Here is a 15453-nt window from a genome sequence, read left to right as displayed (position 1 = left end):
GGATTATCCTTTTATTCACTGTTGTTCCTGCTTTCTTGTACCATATGGGAGATCCATATGTTATTATCGGGATGAAGATGGCTGAATACAGGGACAGGGTTTTCCTGTTTAGCCCCCAGTACCTGCGTGTAGCTCTGGCAACGAGCGCCGTGTATTTCCGCAGTTTCTCTTTTAGATAGATTAGGTGCGGTTTAAATGATAAGTTCTGATCGATTATCAGTCCCAGATATTTAATTTGCGTTGACAGTTTGATTGTTTGTCCTGCCAGCTTGATTTGTGGTGGTCATATAAGGTTTAACCTCCCTCTCAGTAGTACTGAGTCCGTCTTCGTTGGCGAGATTGTTAATGTGTGTGTAGTTTTGCCCAGTCCTGCAAGGTTTCAAGGGCTTGGTTTGCAAGCGTTTCAAGGTTCTGTCTGCAATCCGCCGCGACCGTCAGTAGGAGGTCGTCTGTGAAGGCCTGGGCCTCCCCCAGGTCCATGGTGAGGAACTCGTCGAACACTGTTCCACAGGAGCGGCCCCAGGACAGATCCCCGAGGGCAGCCCCTGCAGACCGGCCAGATCAACTTCTTTGTAGGGCGTTATTACTTGGACGTTTCTGTCCGAGAGAAGTTTTGATGCTCCTGTACAAATTGCTTGGTGTTCTCGCTGCCCTGAGCCTGCAAAGGACGCTCGGCCACCAGAGGGTGTGGAACGCCCCAGCAAAGTCGACGGCTATGACCAGGAAATATTTCTTGATACACTGCATCGCTTTGGTGATTAGGCCTTGGATGGCATCTATGGTCGAAGATCCCGATTTGAAGCCGTGTTGCTTGGGTGAATTCAGGTTTGCCTCATTATAGTGGTTGTGGATCCTTTTATGTAATAATCTTTCGTAAAGCTTGCTAAGTGTCGACAATAAGGCTATGGGTCTATATGAATTGGGATTTTCCTGGTGTGTGTTTCGATTTTTGAGGATCAGTTTTAGATTGGCCGTCCTCCAGCTGGTGGGGAACTGGCCCTCTTTGATACAGGTGTTGTATAGTCGGAGCAGGAGGTCCGGCATAACCTCCGCTGCTTTTTGACCATTTCCGGCTCGATGAGATCGGGGCCAGGGCACTTTTTGTTCCTGGTTTGTGATACCGCTTCTTGTAGTTCGTTGGCTGTGAAAGGGGGTTCTAGTTTTTGGGTCTCATTCTTCGTTTGCTTGACAGATGGCTTTCTGGTCCTCTGTTAGTATACCTGGTGGGTCTTGGATTACATTGCTGAGTATGTTCTTTATTGAGTCCTGCCATGTTCAATGAGTGTTCCCTGCGCCGTCTTTGTTGCGATCATTACTTCGCCTCTGGGGAGTTTGTTTGTGGTGATTTTATACATCACTCCCCAGGGTTCAGTATTTCCCGTTACTTGGACAAGTCGTTCCCAGGTTGTTTTCTTAATAGTTTCTGATCTGTCTATATTGTTGTCTCAGTTTCGCGACTTCCTCCTGGGGTCATGTTCTTCGTGCCCTTTGATACTGCTTTTATCCTGTACTTGTCTTCTCATTCTTTGCAGCGCCGGGGTCCACCATGGCATTACTCCCGTCATCGGAGTTTTCCTTTTCATGGACGCTTCCGCTGCATTGGTGATTATGCAGGTTATATCTTGTGCGAACTGGCTGGGGTTTATCCTTTTGCCTTCGGTCTCCCGTCTGTCCAAGTCCTCCATGTACTGTCTCCCTTGGGTGGATAAGAACATTGCAGTAGGCGTCCCAATTTGCTTTCCCTATTGCGAATCTGTTTGACAGGTATTTAGTGGTGACTGTTCTAGCCTGATTCCTTTGTATGCTGTAAGTGATGGTTCGGTGGTCAGACGTAGTCCACGCATTTTGTACAGTCCAGTGGGTTACGTTTGTATCTATATTTCTGGACATTAAAGTTATGTCGATCGTTTCTTCCCATAGCATGTTACAATACGTTGGAAGGCAGAACGGCTGGTTTATGACTGTAAATATTGAATTTGCTAGGAAGTCTTCTATTCCATCCGTTTGAGGTTCCCCTGCGGTCCGGTGTGGCACTGTACCAGACAGGTGATCGGCAGTTAACATCCGCTCCAATCAAGATTTTATGCCCTGCCAGGGTTGTCTGTACTGATTGTAGATATGTTGTGGCAAAGTCGATTTCTACTCCAGGCCTACAGTAGAGGGCTATTATGTAGTAGCTCCCTATGGAGCATATTATATGGGCACAGGCTGCCCAGGGCATGCAAAGTTGTGGTATCTTTGTAACCGTTATCTCTGGATTTCTTACTGGTACTGCTGCCCAGGGGGGCATCTTCGTTGCTTTGAACAATTTTATAATTGAGCGGTTTCTGATTGGTATACGGTTCTAGGACTATAATGTCGGCATTATCCTCATCTGCTTGGAGTTGTACCTGCTCAACAACCGCTCGAGCTCGGTGGGCGTTTAGTTGGTGTATCTTTAGTACGCCGCAATTGTATTTTTATGTTGTATTCCCATAATCGATTCTTTGTTGGTAGGTGCCTTTTACCTTGAGGTAAGTGGGACAGTTTGAGTCTCGGGTGGAGTGGTTGTGATCCATTCTGAGGCTTTTGCAATTGGTGCAGATGGGTTCCTTAGTTTTGTTGGGGCGGTTCTTAAAATCATGTCCCTTCTCTGAGCAGTGGCCACAGGTTGGTTCCTTTTGGGCACAGGTGTGAGTGGTGTGGCCATATTTGCAACATCTAAAGCACGTCGGTATGGCCACATGCTCTCTAAAACGGAGGCAGCGCCACTCGACAAAAATCCTGCTTTGGTTTTTTAGGACCTGCCAAGCGGGCGGAGTCAGCTCAACTGTCCAGTTATATCCTCCATTTGTTTTGGACTGGGTTCTGTATTTTGGGGTCAGAAGTGTCGCCACTTCTTGATTCGGTAGGTAGCTTTTTAGGTTTCTTCTATATATTTCTTCCGTGAGTTGTTGTGGTTGTACATTTTGATCCACATTGGAAATAACTATTGATAGGCCTTTCTTTTTTGGGGTCTCTGCCATGAGTCCCAGGGCATTTAGCTTGGGGTTCGTTATTATCCCCTCGGCTTCCTCCTTGCTTTCCGTCTCAATTACGATACCAGGACTTCATTTTTTCCGGATAGACTTTATCCTAGTGTCTTCGAAGTCCTCTTTGAGATTGTTTATGACTTTTTGCTTTATTTGTTCACTGGAGGGTCTCTCTTCTCCGGTGGGTCTCAGTATGACGATGTTCGGAGTTTTCAATAATACTTTCTTTTGTTGGATTTCCACTTTGTTTTCTCTGCCTCGTTTAGTATATTCCTCAGTGCTTGGACATATGTGGGGACGCGCTGTGGCATTTTGTTTGCCCCACATTCCATATAGGTTTGTAGCCGTGTAGCAAATCTCTCACTTTCTAAGTGTGTATCATGGAGAATTGTCTCCATTTTGTGAAATATTGTCACAATTTGAGACCTCAGTCCGGAGGAGATTCTATTAGGGTTCTCTTTAAATATATATTCAAGGGCCGTTTGTAAAATGAATGTTTTCTCATAGAAGGAGGGCCCCCGGGTACCAAGCGATTATTAGTGTAGCCAAGCGATCTATATATTGTGTGTGCAAAGCAAATAGGTCTTTAAGTTTTAAACACAATTTTCTTTATTTTTTTGTATTGAGAAACTTTTGCACTACAAAAAGTAGGCAGAGTTCCAGGAAGAAAATTCACCTTTCTGTTTCTTGTTAATTTTACTAACCAAACTAACTCACCAGCTTGGTTACCCTTGTGGCACTGCTCCTGCCTCCCCGTGGCGGGGCCGGTAACCTGGAAAGAAAAGCTATCTTTCCGGGGCTAAAAGGAGCGAAATGATTTCCCCTACAGGACATAGGGATCCTAATATGGCTGCTCATCAGATAGAAGACTAATCATACAGTGCCAAACGTCAAAAAACTAACAGTGTACAAAGAAGGCATCCAATGCACCTTGTATTGCATTCGACTCAAGAACAGTCTCTTGGTAGTCTCTCGCCTTTTAAAATTCAGAAATATCTATAAAATCTAATAGGATCTCCGAAAACAAGTAAGTGTCTGAAATCGGGCGACTTGCTCGTTGAGGTCTCAGATGAACGGTAATCACAACGGCTCCAAAAACTAACATCCTTTGGAGGATTATCGATTACTGTCTCCCCTCATGCTACTCTAAACATCTCCAGGGGTGTGATAGCTGAATGGGATCTCATAAATCTCTCAGCAGAAGAGTTGGAAAATGAATTGTAAGACCAGGGAATTGCGCATGTAAAGCGCATATACACAAAACGAGACAATGCTCTAGTTCCAAATCGGAATATAATACTAACATAGTCCCAAACCTCCAGCATCCATCAAAGCAGGTTATCTGAATTGTCAAATAAAATTATACATGCCTAACCCCTACACGCTGTTTTAAATGCCAAAAATTTGGGCATTCCCAAAACGTGTGTAGAGGTTCAGCCACTTGTGCCAATTGCGGTTCACGCGAGCACAATCACTCCGACTGCAAAGTAGAGCAGCACAAATGCTCAAATTGTAATGGTCCACATACTACCTACTCCAGAGATTGTCCCCTTTGGAAAAAGGAAAAAACATTCAACAGGTCAAAGCCGAAAAAAACATCTCGTACCAAGAAGCTAAAAAATCTGTACAGGCTCAATTTAACACACGACCCAGCTTCGCTGAAGTAGTACAAAAGCCAACTGCGGTAACCAGTACTGTGCAAAGAACAATAACGACTGGTACTCAAACTGAGGTAACGTTTCCCCCAGACAGATCAATGTCAGATTGGGTTTCGTCAATTTTGGAAGCTGTGCCCCTTTCTGGTAAACCATATAAATCAAACAAGGCTGTTAACACACCAATCACTATTCTGCATTCTACCAATAACCCAATGTACTCAAAAAGTGGTGATACTACTAAAACTGATTCGATATAAATGGAAGGAAACACTGACCGTGAAGACTCCGTTCTCGATCTCTTCCCAGAAGAAGAGATGGAAACAGGAAGACCATACTTCCTGAAAAGAAAATCTGGTCACCATAAGCCAACAGTACCTCGGACAGAAACCGAGGACCACACTTCACCCAAATAATGCCCAGTTTTCTTCAATGGAATTGTAGAGGGTATCGCACCAATCTTGATGACATTCGGGATCTCCTTCTCCAGTATAACCAAGTTACCTTCTGCCTCCAAGAAACTAACTTAACGGCTTCTGTTGCTACCTCACTTAAACATCATGTTATCTACAGAAAAGATAGTTTCTCATGTAAGCAATTCGGCTCATGAAGGGGTTGCGCTTGTAGTCAGCTCCAATATCCCTTCCCGACCATTAATGTTACAAACAAATCTAGAAGCAGTAGCTGCTCGAATATTCTTTCGTTTTTATTTTACCATATCTCCTTATATCTTTCCCCTAACCAAGACATTTCTTACACTAATCTTGAAACTGTTGTATCTCAGCTCCCTCCTCCCTTTTACATCATGGGAGATTTTAACGCACATAATCCTCTATGGGGTGATAGAATACACGATAAACGAGGAAAAATACTAGAAAAGCTTTTAGATAAATTTAATGTGACACTACTGAATACTGGTTTATCCACTTATTTTCATCTACCTTCTGGGTCAAGCTCAGCAATTGATCTCTCCATATGCTCACCAGTCCTTTTTCCACTGTTTGATTGGTCTGTTCATGACAGTTTACTGGGTAGTGACCATTATGCAATAGTCTGTCATGTAGAATCAAATTCACCACCTTGTCATAATGAAACTGCCAAATGTAAATTTGCCAAAGCTGATTGGGTAAAATATAGGCAACTAGCCATCCTGGAAAAAAAAAAACAGCTGTTTCAAATGTGTCAATAAATAATGCGGTTGATTATGTAACAAATCAAATATTGCTGTCCACCGAAGCAGCAATACCAAGAGTGTCCACAAATCAAAATATAAGATCAAAACCCTGGTGGAACAATAAATGCAATCAAGCTAAACGAGAGAAAAATAAAGCCTGGAATAAATTTCGCAAAATCCCTACTGCTGCTAATCTAGTACGCTAAGAAAGTCAGAGCCAATGCTAGACGCATTCAGCGTGCAAGTAAAAGAGAGTCATGGAAACGGTTTGCTTCAACTATTACACGATCCGCTAAAACACAAACCATGTGGAAAAATATTAGAAAAATTTATAATAAATATCCTCCTCTGCATCTATCAATACTGAATATAAACGGCAATGATGTTTCACTACCTCAAGACATAGCTAACACTCTCGGAGAATCCTTTGCTGAAACCTCTGCCGTATAGTCGTACTCCCCAAACTTTCAGAAATTAAAGTCCCTTGCTGAAAAGCAGACCCTAAATTTTAACACAGACCACCATCAAATGTACAACTGTCTCTTTACCATAATTGAACTATGGCTGGCTCTTAACAGCTCGAACCACAGTGCTGCTGGACCTGACGGAATTCACTGTGTCATGTTGAAAGAGCTGAGCGAAAAGTCGCTTCATGTATTTCTCCAGCTATATAACCGGGTTTTCACAGAAAATACTTTCCCTGATAACTGGCGACACTCGTATGTCATAGCATTATTAAAACCTGGCAAATATCCAATCAACCCGCGTAACTATCGACCTCACCAGCTGTATGGGAAAAATAATGGAAAAAATGGTAAACTCTCGTCTCACCTGGGTGCTGAGTAAATTCAATCTCATCAATTCATCGCAGTGTGGATTTCATACAGATAGATCAACTTTAGACCTCTTGATACAAATGGAAAACCAGATTCGCAGTTTACTTTATACGCTGTAGTTTACTTTACTACAGTTTATTTATACGTTGAGAAAGCTTTTGCCACAGCTTGGCGATACGGAATTCTCCGTGATCTATATGCATTAGGCTTCAGGGGTAATATGCCAAGATTCATACAGAACTTTTTGAAGCAGCGATCCTTCCAGGTCCGTATTCAATCCACTCTTTCCCGAAAATTCATCCAAGAAGGTGTTTCACAGGGCTCAGTTTTAAGTGCCACTCTATTCATTATAAAAATCAACTCAATTACCAAGGTCATTCCGGCCACTGTATTTACTACTTTATATGCAGATGATGTTAGTATATCTTGTCACTCACAGAACATGAGAATGATTGAGAGACAACTGCAAGGAGCCCTTAATAAGATTACGTGGGCTACAGATAACGGGTTTCGCATATCACCTGAAAAAAAAACTGTTGAAGTTCATTTCTGTAGAAGACGTGATCTCCACCCTGACCCACTTCTAAAGCTGGGGAACCATGATATACCTGTTGTGCCTACCATTCGATTCCTTGGGTTAACTTCAGATAAAAAAATTGACCTTTCTTGACTATATTAAACAACTTAGAGCCACCTGTTTCAAGAAATTAAACATTTTGAGAGTATTATCAGCTACAACATGGGGTGCTGACCGTCAAACACTCCATTTATATCATGCTATTGTAAGATCAAGGTTAGACTATGCGTCACCAGTTTACAACTCTGCTAGACCAAGTATTTTGAGGGCTTTGGATCCTATTCACCATAGTGACCTTCGCATTGCGCTTGGAGCCTTCCGCACATCTCCTGTGCAGAGCCTGTACGCTGAAGCTCACGATCCCCCACTCGCTCTACGAAGACAAATTTTACTGCTAAATTATGCTATAAAAATAAAGAGCCAACTCCTGTACCCATCGTGGAAACATCTATTTACACCAGATTGGGAGAACTTGTATGCCGTTTATCCATCAATAAATCGACCCGCTGGCATACATCTTTGCTCACTACTTGATAATTGGCAGCTTGACCTTTCTAAAATAGCCACCACTAGTTTCAAGACTCCTCCATGGTTTTTTTGCCCTGCCACCTGTGATCTGTCCCTTCAAGAATGGGGGAAAAGTAAAGTACTTTGTACTCTTTCTTCACAGAATGTAAACCAGCTTCATAAATCTCTACTTGAGAAATATGAATCTTATACCAAGATATACACAAACGGCTCCAAAATGGATCACCACGTTGATGGTGCTGCTGTTGTTCTTCCATCATCTATAATCTCTAATCAGTTACCTTTAGAATGCAGTATCTTTACTGCTGAACTTCATGCCATTCAAATGGCGCTAGAAACTATAAAGTTGCACAGTTTACCCATAGCATTATTTTTACCGACTCTCTGAGTGCCCTTCTCGCTTTACAGCAACCAAGAGAGCATCATAACTACCTACTTGGTAATATTCAAAACTTGCTGGCTCATCTAGCTAAGAACACAAAAGTAATAAAATTTTGTTGGGTGGTTAGCCATGTTGGCATACCTGGCAATGAGAGTGCTGACCATGCAGCCAAATCTACTGTGCAACCAATTGATGAATCTTTCAAAATTCCTTTCACCGATTATAGAAGTCTTATAACAAAGCGAAGTATGATTTACTGGCAAACCATCTGGCAAAACCAAGAAGGCCACAAACTCCTTCGGATTAAACCGAAACTCCAGTCTTGGCCATCTAGTTTCCACTCGAACCGAAAGAAGTTACACTTGCAAGATTACGAAGAGGACATATACACCTTATTCACCTTTATCTTCTCTCTTCCTCAGACCCGCCTTCTTGTCCAAACTGCCATGCTCAAATCAGTCCAACACGTCATTGTCGACTGCCCTCTCTATAATGGAGTACGGCAAACAACCTTCTTATCAAACTATGTAGCCCAAATCACACCTACTTTGCAACAAATATTAGACGACAGATCTGATATTGATGCAGTTTTTACTTTCCTAAAAAGGATAAAATGCTATGATAGAATATAATGCTTAAATCTCACATAATGCACATATCTCACTTTTAATGAAGCCTGTTACCTCCTACCATTTTTTGGCGCATAATGGCCTATAGCTGCCGTTGCGCCGTAAAACATACAACAACATAGACGGAGCCCTCTGGAAGAGGGTGGTTCAGGGGTAATTCCTGTTTGTCATCGTTGTTTGTTTCCCTTTGAGATGCTGTGTGGTCGGGCTGCTCTCTAGACTGTCTGGGAGCGGGTCACTCGCTTATTTTTTCGCTTGGCGTGAGAGACCCCTGATCGGGTGTCTTCCATGTCTTGTGACTCGTCAGTCATGTCGAGGTGGTCACTTTGTGACTGCATCAAGGATTCCATAATTTTCTGTTTTCCCTTCCATTTAGCGAATTCCGGATAACCGGGACATTTCGGTTTATCGGGCGTATGTTGGAATGATCTGGTAGGGCACTGAAAATTCTGTCGGACGATGTCTTCCACAAATCTGTGGTTGAATTTGAAGGCACACAGGTAGTTATTGAAGTTTTGTGCTATCACCTTCGGTCACTAAGGGGGAAAAATAACCTAGTGTGAAAATGCTCCCAGAAGAGCAGGATCACTTCCCATAGGGACTTCCTGGGACGCCGGAGGCGATGGTGTTAGTAGTAATTCCGTGGAATACATATGTAAGGAGTTCGCAGTCAGCCAGGCAAAGTTTATGGCAAGAGGGGGTGGGAGTCACTGAATTCGTTGCTTCTGGCTTAATATACACAAAGCAGTTAATATACACATAATATAACATACAGCAGTTATCAGCACAGTTTGGTGAGCAAACTTCCTGCTCGGTTTTAACACGGTTTGGGAACCTCCCCAGTCAAGTGCAAACTACTGACGTGGCCACTGCTGTATATATCAGTGCCTCTCTATGGCCCTGCCGCCAGCCACATGGTGACCATTGTAGGTCTGGCAACAAAGGACACAGATAAAAACGCTGGTAGTTTACTAAATTCCCAATAGAATATAAAAATAGTCTCACCTAGGGAATCTTCCAATTAAGTTCTTTCAGCTTGAACACTTTTTTGAACTATATGCACATTTTAAACTACTAAATTCCATTAAAAATCAGTAGCGCGATAAAACGTATCCGGACACTAAGGCCGCCATATTGAGCAGTGTGATTTTGTAGGTGTGCCAGTTCACTGGAAAGGCCAGAAATTTAAAAAGTGTATGGATATTTAATGTATAGTGTTATGTACCGTTGTTGTTCTCGCCATTTAGCCGCTGGACCCATGCTGAGGCCCAACGTTGCCTGCACTCATCCCTGTGGAGGCAGTCCAGGTATGGCAGCATTATAATTATTTACTCTAGCAGGTCCTGCCACCTAATTTCCTGTGATTTCAGTGGCTACGACCTTAAAAAAAAAAAAAAATCTATCGCATCGGGGGGGTAATAACGCTAGGTTTAAAGGCCAAAACTTTTGGCAAACAATTGGACGTGTAGGACTTGTATACAGATAGAGTGCGGGAGGAAGACTAAAGACTGGGGGGGGGGGAAAACTGAAATATGGGGTCAAAAGGGAAGGCAACCCCCAATAAAATGGGGGTGGCGAGGAGGGTAGGAGATAAGACAACAGTCACCTCCCCCCCTACCAGGGAAGTGGAAAGAAAGCTAGGAAAGTGCCCAGCTCGGGTGGCCAATTGTCACACTGGCAGCAAATCTGCTGTTCAAGGTGGAGAAAAGATACAGGTCCAACGAAGCAGTCGGAGCCATTGCTCCTATGTCAATCATGGGCCATGGGTCCATCCAGGTAGGTTGAGGTCAGTCATGTTTATGGGTTATATACCCGACTAGGGTAGAGTGTCTCGTAGATTGTCTTTTGCATCCCAGAGGGGTCTGGTCCGTTTATTCTGTTAACGTCATCAGGGAGGTCGGTCCAGAACCTTTTCCATCCAGTAAGCCCATCATTTCTGTGGTGTGCGTCTTATTCAAGTAGGTTGGTTGGGTCAGACAATTTAGGTTTCAGTGCTGGTGTATTTGCTCAAAGTCCGGTTGTTGTCGAAGTTTAATGTCTGCTACAAGGCATAGTATGCTCTTAGTTTCTGATCGCAGAAGGGGTTCTTCTTCTGGCAAAGAGTTCCTATGCGAATCTGGTGAGGTTCTTATATTCTTCGCAAGTTTAGGTAGATGGTAGACGTCAGAGTGCCCGGCACATGGATGATTGGATCCAGGGTATCCCATCAGAACATTGCCCGAAGCATGACACTGCTGCCACCGGCTTGTTTCATCCGACAGTGCATCCAGGCGCCATCACTTCCACATGTAAACGACGCACACGTACCCGGCCGTCCACATGGTGCAACAGGAAACGTGATTCATCGGACCAGACGACCTTCTTCCAATCACTCCAGTTCCAGATTCGATGCTGTCGTGCCCACTGTAGGCGTTGTCGCCAGTGAACCATGGTTAGCATGGGTGCTCAGAGCGGCTATGCAGCCACATTTTCAGCAGGGTTCGATGTACTGTGTGTTGTTACACATTACTCCCATCACCAGCATTCTAATTACCGGCGAGTTGTGCCACATTCGCCCTTCTGTTGCCACGTACCATCCGGGAGAGCCTTCGCTCACTTCGAGCATCTATGAATTGTGATCGTCCAACACCTCGCCACATGGATTAGCACTCAAGTAAAGGACATTCTTATCAAAACTAAAATGGTCTTGGGCAGGACACATAGCTCGAAGACATGATGACAGGTGGACTAAGAAAATAACAGAATGGTATCCAAGAGGAGCTAGAAGAAAACCTGGAAGACAAAGGCGGAAATGGATAGATGAAATTCATGAGTTTGTGGGTAGTAAATGGATGGCCAGTGCTCAAAACAGAAGGAACTGGAAAGTTGTTGGAGAGGCCTTCATCCTGCAGTGGATTGAAAATGGCTGATGATGAACACCTCGCCAGCGGTTCGTGGGTTTCCCCTCCTCGGACCACTTTCGGTAGGTACTAACCACGGCTGACCGCCAGCATCCCACCAGCCGTGCCGTTTCGGATATGCTCTGACCAAGTCGTCTGGCCATTTCAATTTAGCCTTTATGAAATTCGCTTAAGTCCGCTGCCTTCCCCATCTGAAGAACAAGATGTAACATTGATTAACGGAGCTCAGTATCAGGTGTTTTTATACAGTGTCCTGATATAAAAACACCTGACACCTATGCAAATCAATGAGCCAAAACATTATGACCAGCGACTCGCTGGTCATAATGTTTTGGCTCATCGGTGTATATATGAAAGAGTACGTTCAATTCCTGACCATAACGTATAGACGCGACAATCTAATACACAATGAGAGAGTATATGTGATAAAAATAAAATCCATTGTAAATCAGTCTTTGTAAATTACCAACCCCAGTCACGGAGTGAAAAAAGCCCCTAAAAGTTCTCGCCTCATCGACGGGATTCGAATTCAATTCGAACGGGATTCGGCAGTTCAATTTATTTAAACTGTCAGATACTTGAGGGCAACTTGTTCCAGCAATGAACGACTCCCTGGCTAAAAGAACTTCCTACAGCGTAATCTAATCGCCCTCTAATTTGAATTTATTACCCCAAGTTCTGGAATTTTATAACAATGAAAATTCCACCTTCGTTCTGTTTGGTAATCCTCTCAGATCTTTCCTCATACGGTCACCCTTCTACTGATTACACCATTCGAGTTTCCCATCTTTCAACCCTTTTCAAGAAGAATAATATTATATTTTTTCAAATGAGGTCTCGATCTCAGGCAAAGAGTAGTCTGCATAACATGCAAATCACCCCGAGACTACACCGTTCTACGAATGAAGTGCACTTATACGGATATGAGCAACAAACAAAATTTTAATGCCATTCAAATAATAATTTGAATTAATTTTCTAGGATATAAACAATGATCAAACTACACACCTCATTAGGATCAAAAATTGGGCTATCACGTAATGCTAATTTGTATTCCACAGAAATTGATTTTTTATGTTAGTGTATGAAATTTTCCAATATATCTGGTATCAAAGAATGTAATTACATTATATTATAAATATTCAATCTAAATAAGAAAATAAACAGTTCTGCTGTACAGCTAATTCGAATATATGTGCATTAAACACCTTTTGTCAGAAATGTCTATTAAATAAAGTTGTTGAATTGACTACTGTTTAAAAACGAAGTTTGTCGTAGTCTCTTTATACCCCCAATTATACGATAATTGTCCCTTTTATTATAATATGTCTGCTCTATTCCACTATCTGCTCAAAATGCTGAAACTAATTAATTCCTTCTAATCAGGAAGTGAAACAATCTACGAATCCTAAAACAATTTTATCGTGACATATGTAAGAGACATACGTTTCCAATGCATTAAATGTTATCTATGAATTCAAAATTAACCTTAACGCAGCCACATAAAGTACATGCTAATGGATGCCGTGAGAGAATGACTTTTAAAAAAAAGAATGTTATCGTACATAACTTCTTTCTGAGCAAATTGGGTTTGCTACTTAGTGCATTTATCTGATATTGTGGAGCCACTCGCCATGAGTTGCCTAAGTATTGCACTGCCCCAATGGAGAAATATATTGTTTTTTTTTTTTTTTTTTTCAATTATTTAAAAAGTGTATGACTGCCCAGACCCAGGTTGCGACTCTGATTGGAGTGTCTTCGGTAGACAGATGGGCATTATGAAGACCTGGGACATTGAAAGTAAAGTGGCATAATTAAGTTCAGGGCAAAAGCCTCAAGATACAAAAACTTCATTTAGTTATGGAGAGTAGTTCAATGGCAAATTGGATAGTAAACCCAGTTTTCTCAAAGAAAAAGACTATGCCAGACATGTAAGAAACTGATTAATAATGTTACAAAGCTTTCGTAGTTTGAAGCTGTTGTCCTGAACTTAATTATTTCCATATTTTAATAAAATTCCAATCATTAACTAGAATAGCTAAACATGTCAGTATTTGACTGTTATCGTCACCTTTATAAAGTAAAGAAAAATCACTTTCTTTCTGTCTTCACTGAAGTTTCTGACAATTTGAGCAAATCTATTCACACAAGACTGAAATAAATCTCTACTAGTCTTAAGTTTTCCAACCAACTTACCGTCATGACGATATCTCTAAAATTCGAGAAGCCAGACTATTTCATTCATCGTGTAGCCATATGGCAGGAGAAAAGAACAAGGTAAATTCCTGCGTGAGCACCGCGAGCCGCTACACATTCCGCAATGCACTGAACAATCCGTTTGAACCATGACTTTGGTATACTTTCTTGTTCTCCAAGCTCTCCGTCATAGATAAAACGGAAGAAAGCGTTCGCACCTTTTAACATGTACCGTTTGCTTCGTACTGCAGATTTGGATAAGTCTGCGAAGTGTTGGATGAATCCACTGCATCAGAAAAGGGGAAGAGATTGAAATAGATGGCGTGCGTATCGAGAGAAGAGGGACTAATGAAAACGTTCTTTTCATCAGAGGTGACGTCACACACGAAGGCACCAGCTATATCGCAGTCACACAAAGATTAGAATTCGAAACTTGAACCAAGCGATGACGATGTGAGGTACTTTTTGCAATCATCTGGGCTAAAAGAGAGAGTAAACTTTTTTTTCTTCATAACATTTTTACGTGCTGCTGCTGGGTGTCCGCGTCTTTATCGATTTAGCACTTCCAGCGTGAAATCTTTTCCAATGTGATTATCGTTCAGCTGGGTGTGTGGAAACTAAAAATATGGACAAGATCAATTAGCCAGACGCCGATTGTACACGGCGAACTAGTCAGCTGTTGTTTTGCGAAGCGACGTCTTTAAATGACATATGCTGTTGGAAAAAACAGTAGTCACAAGCATCTCTATCTACCAGAAAATTAATACCCTGTCAGGAGTTTGCCTTTTCTTTCATTTACAGACATCTACTAATGTGTTATTTTGTATCAACTTAAAGCAATGTTTCCCAAAGTGTGGGGCGCGGCACACCCCTGGGGACACATTTCGTTTTTTTTTTTTTTTTGGAGACGATTGTTGATTAGAGGAAGCACTTTTTAACGAAAGATAAACAAACCATTCCACTAATCTAAGTACGAATTGTTTTTTATATTTTCTATTATACGTATTTTATTCGTCTTTTATTTGTTTGAGATGAAATGTATTAGGCATACAGTATACTAATTTGTAAAAGTATGTTTGGTTTTTTTTGTTTTTTTTTTTTTAATTATGAAAACCCCAAACACGAAAGGTAATAGAACCTATGGTACTTAGTACCGTAAAAACGAAAGAAGATATTTGTTGACATTACACTTGATCTCTGTAGACTGTAATTTTCAGGAAATACGTATGAAGGAAGGTTGTTCCAGAAAACGGCAATTGAATTAATAACCGAGGAAGATGAAAAGTTGGTTCTGTAAGTTTGAAGTTGGACAGTAAATGGATGTTGGCTGGTGGGGGCACGTGTTCGGACTGTTTTGAAAGAGAGAACGGGAATTATAGAAGCCAATTCAGAAGAACAGTGCCCATGGAAGTATCTGTACAAAAGGCATGCAGCAGAAACTCTATAAGACAGCGAGTGGAGAGACTCTGTTAGAGATGAGCCATTAATTAACCTAACTGCCCTCCCTCTTCTGAATGGAATATAGAAGTCTAAGAGAGGTTTTGGGGGCACCAGCCAAGATGTGG

General features: G+C 42.0%; 1 protein-coding gene across 1 annotated transcript in view; it reads right to left on the bottom strand.

The window, feature by feature from the left end:
- LOC150091118 (uncharacterized) overlaps window positions 1–14142 on the bottom strand; it is a 513307-nt gene extending 499165 nt beyond the window's left edge. The window contains exon 1 of the mRNA XM_090382013.1: window positions 13889–14142. The gene's annotated coding sequence lies outside the window, so the exon portion shown is untranslated. The remainder of the gene's footprint in view (window positions 1–13888) is intronic.
- Between the last annotated feature and the right edge of the window lie 1311 nt (window positions 14143–15453).

The sequence above is a fragment of the Mastigoproctus giganteus genome, chromosome 1, assembly GCF_048544385.1.
Source record: "Mastigoproctus giganteus isolate SK-2022 chromosome 1, ASM4854438v1, whole genome shotgun sequence".
Lineage (NCBI taxonomy): Eukaryota > Metazoa > Arthropoda > Arachnida > Uropygi > Thelyphonidae > Mastigoproctus > Mastigoproctus giganteus.
Note: the sequence above shows the minus strand (reverse complement) of the source record. Positions and strands in the feature narration are given on the sequence as shown.